Below are 10791 nucleotides of genomic sequence, written 5' to 3' on the forward strand. Positions count from 1 at the left end.
CAAGACTCATCAGACCAGGCAACATTTTTCCAGTCTTCAACTGTCCAATTTTAGTGAGCTCGTGCAAATTGTAGCCTCTTTTTTCTATATGTAGTGGAGATGAGTGGTACCCGTGGGTCTTCTGCTGTTGTAGCCCATCCCTCAAGGTTGTGCGTGTTGTGGCTTCACAAATGCTTTGCTGCATACCTCGGTTGTAACGAGTGGTTATTTCAGTCAAAGTTGCTCTTCTATCAGCTTGAATCAGTCGGCCCATTCTCCTCTGACCTCTAGCATCAACAAGGCATTTTCGCCCACAGGACTGCTGCATACTGGATGTTTTTCCCTTTTCACACCATTCTTTGTAAATCCTAGAAATGGTTGTGCGTGAAAATCCCAGTTACTGAGCAGATTGTGAAATACTCAGACCGGCCCATCTGGCACCAACAACCATGCCACGCTCAAAATTGCTTAAATCACCTTTCTTTCCCATTCTGACATTCAGTTTGGAGTTCAGGAGATTGTCTTGACCAGGACCACACCCTAAATGCATTGAAGCAACTGCCATGTGATTGGTTGATTAGATAATAGCATTAATGAGAAATTGAACAGGTGTTCCTAATAATCCTTTAGGTGAGTGTATATATATATATATATATATATATACTGAGTATACTTTATACATAAAATGTATGTTGTCATACCTTGCATAACTGAATAACCTTTATGGCACAATAACAATTCAATACATTTATGGTCATTACTCTATTTGGATTTAATAATCGTCATGTGGGAAAAGGCTGACTCGCATAAATAAGTACAGTCGAATAATGCAGTCAAGGAGCTTTTGAATTCAGCCAAGTAAAAAATGACAGCGGTCAGATTAACTGCGATTTTTCTCAGATCGCTTTTCGGAAAGTACGTCAGTTTCATAGTTTTTATGAACAGTTCGAAAATGCCTTTCCACATTTTCCTTCTTTGGAATAGCAATGATAGATTGACAGATCAGACAAACGCACTTCGATTGTGACATTGTGTGAAAAAATTCCTCCTCCAATTCTACATCCAGCCCATACCCTCCCCAAACAATTGTTTTTTTAAATCCCTTCTTTAGTCGATATAAATTGGAAGGCTAACTAAATCACAGCCGGAGTTTTGCAGTAGCTCGCGCATTTGATCGTGTGTGCGGGATGACCAGTGTGTTATGAAGGAAAGAGATCTCAAACTGGCCGACCTGTATGTCAATCAAGTGGCAAATGCCATAGGGAGGATATATGATAGACTAATGTTTAAAAAAAAATTTTTTTTAATGCAACGTGATCTACCTGCACTACCTTTGCGATCTACCGGTCGATTGCAATCGACGCATTGGGCTCCCCTGGCTTAATTGAACTGAATCTGCTTGATGCTGAATATATTTGTAACCAAATTCTGTCACATCTCTCTGAGCTAGGTTACAGCCCAGACAATTTAGTGTGTCAGTGTTTTGATGGTGCTTCTGTCATGTCTGGGGCAAGGGGTGGTGTCCAGGCTTTGTTACAAAACAAAGTTGGTAAGTACATTCCATATGTACACTGCTACAACCACCAGCTCCATTTAGCAGTGATACATGCAATGGAATCAGAACCTCAAGCTAAGAAGTTCTTTGACTGGTCAAATTCATTGAACACATTTTGTCACAGACATTATGTTTCACACACATACAATACACCCACACTGAAAAGACTTCTAGAAATATGATGGACCAGTCATTATGATGTCACAAAGTCCATTGTCAACAATGAGGACGCTATAAGGGGGATTCCTTCAGAGGTAGCAGAGGCTGACACTGCCCCTTTTGACATTTGCATAAAGGCATGTGGTCTTTTGACCTAATTAAAAAAGCAGAATTTCTTCAATACAGGAAAATTCCTCCTTCATGTGCTTGGTGTGCTGAAACCAGCCAATGCAATTCTACAGGCACATGCAGTGGATTTGTGCACTGCTGGGGAGGTGGTGACAGCTTCACTGGCCACTCTGAAGGAGATGAGATGCAACTATTTCTTGGAGGAGCATTTCTCTCAGCATGAAAGTAGGCCTACCAATTTGCTCAAAAGGAAACGGAAAGTTAATTCACAGCTTGATGATAGTATTGTCGTGTCTACGCTTGGGCATGGTGACTCTGATGAACAAATTGCTCCTAATCAGACTTTTAAAAGGGCTATGTTCAGCATTCTTGATAGAGCTATTGTGGAAATGCAGACAAGATTTTCTCACAGAAATGTTGAATTATTGAGGGCCACATCGCTTCTCCTGCCAAAATCAGAATTATTTCTTGATCATTCTCTCCTGAAACCACTTCAGGCACTTGCAGGCACAAAGCAAAACAGCATGAGCTTGCAAAATGAAATTGCTGTGGCAAAAGCAATGTTGATCAATAAACTACCAGTTAATGCTAATTTCTCTGAAGCATGCAAATGCATTCAGCAATACAAAGAGGCCTTCCCTATGTTGCATTTGCTATATGTCACAGAACTCATCATTGCTGTGTCTTCAGCTGCATGCAAAAGCTCTTTCTCTACCTTGAACCGCATTCTCACTCCACTCCGCTGAACAATGCTGCATTCAAGGAAGAGAAATTTAGTCATTCTGGCACATGAGAAAAACATGAATGAATTTATTTTAGAATTTGCCAAGAGTAATCACAGACTGGTCCTGTAGATAATACCCAGGTTAAACACTGGAAACTGATATCCTCTAGCCTCCCTAATGACTACAATGAGCCAAGTTTCTGTTCTTACTCTCATATGTTGTATATATTTGACTTTATTGAAATTTACCTTGTACATGTAGTTTATTATTTGTTCACAAAAAATAATAATACAAGTTCCATTGCCTCTGTTAAATTTATTGAATAATAGGTTATGATTTATGCCACATTTTGTGCTTTTATATGTTATATAAAACTATGTTGTTATTATTATTTGACTCCCCTACAAAAATGGGGATGGATGGATATTTTTGCCCCCGACAAGCCAAATGCCCACCCACACACGATGTTCTGGTCACACCTCTGTTTCTTGCAGAGTTTTTGATATGTAGAACAGAATATGACTGAACAGAACAGACTTTCATTCATCTATCCACCCATAATTTGGACACATAATCAAAAATGGTAAAAAGACTATAGCAGTAAGATTGTTCTTATACAAATGAGTATGTGACTGTTTCCATACACTAAATAGCATGGTCAATGTTAGTGACAGTCAGATTATTTGAACAAAGGGTGAGAATAAGAGCATATGTGTTTGTGTGTGCAGTTCAATGGGTTGGTGTCTCATCAGGGGCTCAATACCAACTTGCACCCAATGTGGGATAGGGAACAGCTTCCAGGACCTAGAAAAGGAAGCTGGAAATGGATACATATGGATGGATACACAGAATGACTGAAATACTGTAAGCACCCAACAACTAACAATAATCAAGTATGATAATTTATTCAAACTGGCAAATGTAGTGGCAATGTCCCTACAGAACTAGTAATTGTGTCAACTTTGAGATTTTCACAAAGTTATTGTGGTTTTATGATAATTACAAATAGGTATATGATCCAACACAATTTTTGTTACTCTCATAAACAGCTACACACTTAAGTAAATCTGCCCTTCTAGTAATGAAGATGCTTTACAAACAACCAGCCCTTACCTGTATGTAATAACAAAACATCTGTATGTGTAAGCAAAATAAAAAAAAAGTATGCAATTAAAAACAATTTACTTTTAGAATGATACTTTGCCTGGCACATTTTAAAACCAGTCCAGTCACATTCTACAACAGCAACAACAACAACAGTAATTTCTATAGCAAATTTTCATACAGAGGGTGTAGCTCAAAGTGCTTTACAAGATGTCAAAGAAATAGTTTCAAGAAAAGAAAAAAATAATTAAATTAGGTAAAAATAACAATGAATAAGTACTCACTTAGATAAAATAGAGACCGGATATGATTAATAGAATAACAGAGTCCTTATATGGGATACAGTATGAATTCATTTTTAAGCCTCTAAAAATAAGTTTCGGGGAGGACAGAAATTATTTTTTTAAGAAGGCAAGGCGCTAAAGAAAAAACAAAATCTGCAGGGGTTTAAGGTCAAAAAACTGCCCAACCCCCATTGTACATTCATCCTAACAGAAATGTACTTAAGCAGTTCCTTCTTGTTTTTTAGACTTCATCCTAGAGGAACTGATGCAGTAGGTCTCGTGGACAGCTGGGGTATCTGCTTTCATACAACCATCACGGGTGGCTGCACCGTGCTTTGAACAGGTGGTGGTGTCACAAAATGTCACAGAAAAGCTTGGAAGGAAAGCAGAAAAAAGTAAATAGATTAATGATTATATGATAATTGATGAGATTAATGATTATTGAGATTAATAATTAGAGATTAATTAGAATATGATAATTCTATGCACGTATAGTTTTTTTGGTAGTAGATTAAAACGTAATACCAAATTTGAAAACAATGTTTCTGTTTTGTTAATTTCGACTTGATTGTATGGAATGTTATTTTCTTCAAATAAAATTTAAAAATATATATCTTTCTATGGTTTTTTTAAAATGCTTCACGGTGTATGTCTCTGCTGGTACAATATTTCAGATTTTTAGTGCATAACAGCAGGCTGCCACCAGAAGATCTTCAGGCTATGACATGTAATATTTGGGGACAGGCACTACAAAAGATAGAAAAGAGAAAAATGATTTAATGCTTTATCTACCATTAGTAGTCTTTTAAGGTAAGTTCTAAAGGACGAAGCTAATCAATGTAACAAATTGTGAAATTTTCTTTTTCTAATTAAGATTCCTGCTGCTGTGTTCTGAGCTAAATGCAACCAGTGTCTTTCTCGGGTAATCTTGTTAGGAGTGCATTACAGTAATCTGTCTGACTAAAAAGAAAACTGTGCACTACTTTCTTAGAATCTTGCTATATTTTAAGAGGTCTAACTTTTTCAATTTACAATCAATTATAAATCCGACCTAAACTTATCAAGAAAATAATTTTTGTTCAAATAGTCATTTAAATACAGAAAAAAATGTTTTTTGTAAAGTTTTACTTGAAAGGTGAAGTTAACAAATAGGTCTAATGTCTAAAATAAAGAAGTCTAAATCATTTTACTTGTGCAGGGGTTTAAATACTACAGTCTTTATAGAATCTTGGAAGTCCCCCATATCTAATGAAGAGTTAGGTATGTCAAGTACAATATTAATTAGCAAATTAGACATCTTTAAAAAAAGCTTGTTAGGACTGGGTCAAGTGCAAAAGTGAAGGGTTTTAGCAGAGAAAATATTTTACAAAGTTCAGATAAATATATTTGAGGGAAGGAATTTAATTAGCTAAAAAGAGCATACCAAGGTTCCAAAGGATTCATTTTAGAGGGATGTATTATATTACATCTAATACTGTTTATTTTGTGTTTACAAAATTCAGCAAAAGCCTCACAAATTTCATTAGAAGTTTTCAAGAGGCATTCCTTTTATTGAGCTGGGTTTAGAAGACATTCAGTAGTTGGAAATTAAACTCTTGTATTTCCAGCATTTTCATTTATAAGTTTAGAAAAATAGAACTGCCTCTCACAGCAAACTGCCTTGTTGTATTCAGTTTTATGTGCCTTGAATATTTCATAGTGGACTGTTCATTTAGTTTTCCTCATTTATACTTAGGTTTGCAGCATTTTCTACTAAGTGCAGACACTCTGCAGGCACCTTAAATGTCAGATATGGCATTTTACCACTTTTGGTGCTTTGCCATATCGTTTAAATGAATACGAAATATAATACATAGTTTATTAAACTCTTGACAGTAATCCAAAATAACGGCATCTTTGTGGGCCTATCATATAATTCTTTGTCATAGCAGAGAGGTTGTGGGCTGTTAATACATTGTAATGTGTGTGATTTTATTTTTGCCATTAAGATAGATCACTGAGTTATAGTTTGGAAGAAGCAGAAAGCAGTCATAGCTATAGTAAAAGACAGAAGAAGCTGAGCAATATGTTAGGAATGACAGAGTATGCATAATGTGAGTGGCCTTTTGATGGGGCCACTCTGTAGAAATAAACATCTTATGGGGGCAATGATCTTTTCAAATATAAGAGAAATTTGATGCTTTATGGGGTTCTTTTCAATATATATACAGCAAATTTGTAACTGCATTATATGAAATAATAAACACTTTCAGTGATAGGCAAATGATGTGAGGTACTTTTATATCTACCACTTTAGAACTTGGTGGTCGTTTATCACAAGAACAGAGCTACTCTGATTCGTGGTGATTGTTTTCTTTTGACCATGTCTCATTTCAGCAGATTTTTTTAATCTGTCTATATCAATACAGAGTCCCATGAACCAGGGCCCATCCTTGCAGAATAAAGAACATTAGTAAGGTTACATAAATTTGTCTGTGATGCACCTGTCCATCTTTCAGGGTTGCTTTGTACCTTATTCCTAATGTTTCCAGGATATGGTTTATTTTCATACCACCCAGTAATGGGTTCAGAAAATCAATGAATGGCTGCATTAAACTTTATAGCTTATTTCACATGTCAAAATCTTAACATTTTTTTAAGATCCTTTGCTTTATTTTTTCTTGGCTATAATTTGTACTGTACTTCTTCACTTTGTGATTTTCTTTATTTTCAAACCATATATTACTTTCTTTCTTTATTTATTTATTTATTTAGTTGTCTTCAATTTCACATCTTACTTTTAATTGTGGCTGAGACAGGTCTTGTTGGCTGTGGTCTTCGATGAATGTTGTAAGAACTGGAGACCAGAGGCGTGGAAAGGTTTGGGGCAGCCACCCGTTTAATGCGGTTTCCCGGCTGCAAAAGTAATTGAGGCATTTTCAAACAGTTGTTCACACAACAGAGTCCAAAACAGAACTGCCTGCCTAAGCAAAGGCAGTGAGCTTTATAGCTCAGAGGGCGGAAATGATGTCGTCCTCTGGGCCGGAACTGGAAGTGACATCACCCTTGGGGCCGGAACCGGAAGTGACCTCATTCTTGGGGCCGGAACCGGAGGTGGTGTGTCCTTCCTGGAAATGGCGGCTCCTGGTGGGATTTCCGGTAAGACCTGCAGAGAACTCAGAAAGAGCGTCAGCGCACCCCGCCCCCCCCTGGGCAGATGTATAAACAGTATTGTCTAAGCCCTTCAGCTGCTTCCCATGCACACGCAGTGTGACAAGACTCCCCCCTCAGCCCAGACCCGTCGGGTCGGGCGACCTGCACCGAGGTCGTGGGCCCGGGAGAGGGCATCGGCGTTGGCATGAAGGGACCCCTGTCGATGAACGAGCGTATATTTGTACTGCTGCAGGTCAAGAAACCACCTCGTGACCCGCGGATTCGACTCCCTGTGAAGGGCCATCCACTTTAAAGGCGCATGATCCGTCACCAGAGTGAACACGCGACCCAAGAGGTAGTACCGCAGCTGCGTCACCGCCCATTTGATCGCCAAGCCTCCTTCTCCACCGCCGCGCACCTGGTCTCCGGTCCAACAGTTTCCGCTCAGGTACATAACGGGTGTTCAACACCGCCGACGCTTTGGCTCAACACGGCTCCCAAGCCTGTGTCCGGCGTCCGCCTGGAGGACAAAAGGGAGAGAGAAGTTAGGGGAGATTAAGATAGGTGCTGAAGTCAGAGCCCTTTTAAGTCACTGAATGCAGCCCCGCTTTATCAGACCATACCACCGTATTAGGAGCTCTTTTCTTTGTCAAGTCGGTCAAGGCGCCGCTCTCGGAGAAACGAGGCACAAACCGGCGGTAGTACCCGGCCAAACCGAGAAAGGATTGGACTTGCCGCTTGGTTTTTGGACGGGCCAGGCCATTATGGCTTGCAACTTGGAACACTGTGGCCTCACAGTACCCCGCCCACTAGGTAGCCCAAATATTTGGCTTCTCTCAACCCAAGTAACATTTCTTGGGGTTGATGCGAGCCCGCCTCTCCCAATGTCCGTAATACTGCTGTGACCTGCTGTATGTGCTCCTTCCAGGTGCTGGAATAGATGACAACGCCATCCAGATAGGCAGCACAGAACGAGTTATGGGGCCGGAGCACTTTGTCCACCAGACGCTGAAAAGTCGCAGGGCCGTGTAACCGAATGGAAGGACACGATACTGCCAGTGTCCGCTAGGAGTGCTAAACGGGTTTTTCCTTCGGACTCCGTTAAAGGAACCTGCCAGTACCCCTTTGTCATGTCAAGTGTAGTCAAGAATTTGGCTGGTCCCAGTCTCGAGGAGGTCGCCCACGCGAGGCATGGGATAAGCATCAAATCGGGAAACTTGGTTGAGCCGACGGAAGTCATTGCAAAACCTCCAACTGCCGTCAGGCTTAGCAATCAAGACGATGGGGCTGGACCAGGGACTACTACTTTCCTCGATCACTCCTAGTGCCAGCATTCGCTTGATTTCCAGTTCCACTTCTACTTTCTTTGCCTCCGGGAGTCTGTAGGGTCGCCACGGACGATCACCCCGGTCAGTCACTATGTCGTGCGCAATCAGAGAGGTCCGACCTGGTTGTTCACTTACCACCTCTGGGACGAGCGGATAGCTGCTTGAGCTCCTGTCTCTGTCTGGGAGATAGCTGTTCGCGAAATTAAGGGCACTTACTTCCGCCAAAGAGAGCAGGGCTGTCCGGAGGAGGGATGGGATCCCTCTCCTTCCACGGTTTCAGCAGGTTTACATGATATATTCGCTCAGCTGGTCGGCGATTGGGCTGTTTCACCAAATAGTCGACCAATCCCTTCCTCTCCTTAATTTCAGTAGGGGCCTAGCCAATGTGCGAGCAGTTTAGAGTGTGAAGTAGGAACCAATACCATGACGCGATCCCCCGGTTGGAACTCCCGGAGAGTCGTACACGGTCATACAGGCGGGCCTGTGCTGATTGTGCCTCCTCGATATGACTTTTTAGTATAGGTCTTATTACATCAAATCTATCGCGCAACTGGGCGATATACTCCAAAATGTTAGTGGAGGGCTGTGCCTCCCCTTCCCAGCCCTCTTTTAAAATATCTAATAAGCCCCGGGGCTGTCTTCCGTATAGTAATTCAAAGGGAGAGAACCCGTAGAGGCTTGAGGACTTCCGTAGGCAAAGAGGACAAGGGGAGGAGTTGGTCCCAATTCCTCCCATCCTTGCTGACTACCTTACGTAGCATTTGCTTGAGAGTTTGATTGAATCTCTCCACTAGCCCATCGGTTTGAGGATGATACACGAGGTTTTAAATGCTTTATTTTCAGTAACTTGGCAGTCTCCTTGAACGTTTCCGAGGTGAAAGCGTTCCTTGGTCCGTCAGGACTTCTCTAGGAATGCCCACGCGTGAAAACACTCCTACTAGTTCCCGTGCAATATTTTTAGTGGTAGCCGAGCGCAATGGAACGGCTTCAGGGAATCGGGTTGCATAATCCACGAGGACGAGTATATATTTATATCCTCGGGCTGAGGGCTCCAGGGGTCCTACTATATCCACCCCAATCCTGTCAAAGGAACGCCAATAAGGGGAAGGGGAATCAGAGGAGCACGGTCCTTCCTAGGAATTTGCCGCAGTTGACACTCCGGCAGGAAATGCAAAGCGGCGAACCTCCTCATTAATCCCCGGCCAAAAAAAACGGAGCTTAATGCGCTCTAATGTTTTATCGGAGCCGAGATGGCCTCCAAGAAGGTGAGAGTGGGCTAACTTCGCAAACCTGCCGCCGTAGGTCCGCGGGACTAGCAACAACTTCGGACCTTCCCTCATGTTCAGCAACCCGATACAATAATTCATTATCCATTGTTGCGGTAGAACAAAACGGCGAGCAACGACAGACACGTTACTGCCGGAATCAAACAGCGCTGTTATCATATGTCCATTAATAAGAAGCTCTCCCGTATGTTTATCCGCCAGGGGATTGCTAAGGGCACACAAACAACCCGCCATTGTCCCCTACGGTCCGCCTTGTTCCCGACAGGTCGCAAGCCAGACGGCCCGCGACCGGAACAGGCTCTGGATTGCGTGGAAGGGACTGCTTTTGTAGGACATAACTCCCGGGTAGTCCACAGAGCGGCTGTTCTGCCTTCCCGGGTTTCACAGCCGGCCTCTGGGATTGCAAGAGCTGTAGCAGCTCGTCCATGGAATGGAATTCGCCCCAGGCCGGCTGGGCAAATTCCTGGGGAATCGCTGTAGCAGCAAAAACAGGCCACTTGCTGCACTATTTGCAAGGGGTCAGATCAAATGGCCGTAGCCACTCACCCACCTGTTGCCAGAGAGCCATAGCCTGCTCTGACAGCCCTTTAGTTGGGTTAAACTCCCAGTCTATTATATACTTCACCTGCCGGCCTGGGAACAGCCCATCGTTAACAGGGACCTTGGTCCCGATGGGCGGCTCGGCTTTCCTACCCAGAAGAGCATACTGAGCCACTCGTGTGTTTTCCCCAGAAGCCAGCCCACGCCTGTGGGTCCCCTCTACCTTCTCCACGAGATGGGTTGGTAGCCCCGGGTTATGCTCGTGGAGCAGAGCCTGCACCGCGTCCTTCCTGACCCTCCGGCGCACTCCCGCCCGAAACTCGGCCCGGTACTCACCCACCTGGTTCCTTGAAGTCCGTGTCCCGGGTTCTTCGGGGACACCATCCTGCCGACTACGCCACTGTAAGAACTGGAGACCAGAGGCGTGGAAAGGTTTGGGGCAGCCACCCGTTTAATGCGGTTTCCCGGCTGCAAAAGTAATTGAGGCATTTTCAAACAGTTGTTCACACAACAGAGTCCAAAACAGAACTGCCTGCCTAAGCAAAGGCAGTGAGCTTTATAGCTCAGAGG

This window comes from Polypterus senegalus, chromosome 1, assembly GCF_016835505.1.
Source record: "Polypterus senegalus isolate Bchr_013 chromosome 1, ASM1683550v1, whole genome shotgun sequence".
NCBI classification, from domain to species: Eukaryota; Metazoa; Chordata; class Cladistia; order Polypteriformes; family Polypteridae; genus Polypterus; species Polypterus senegalus.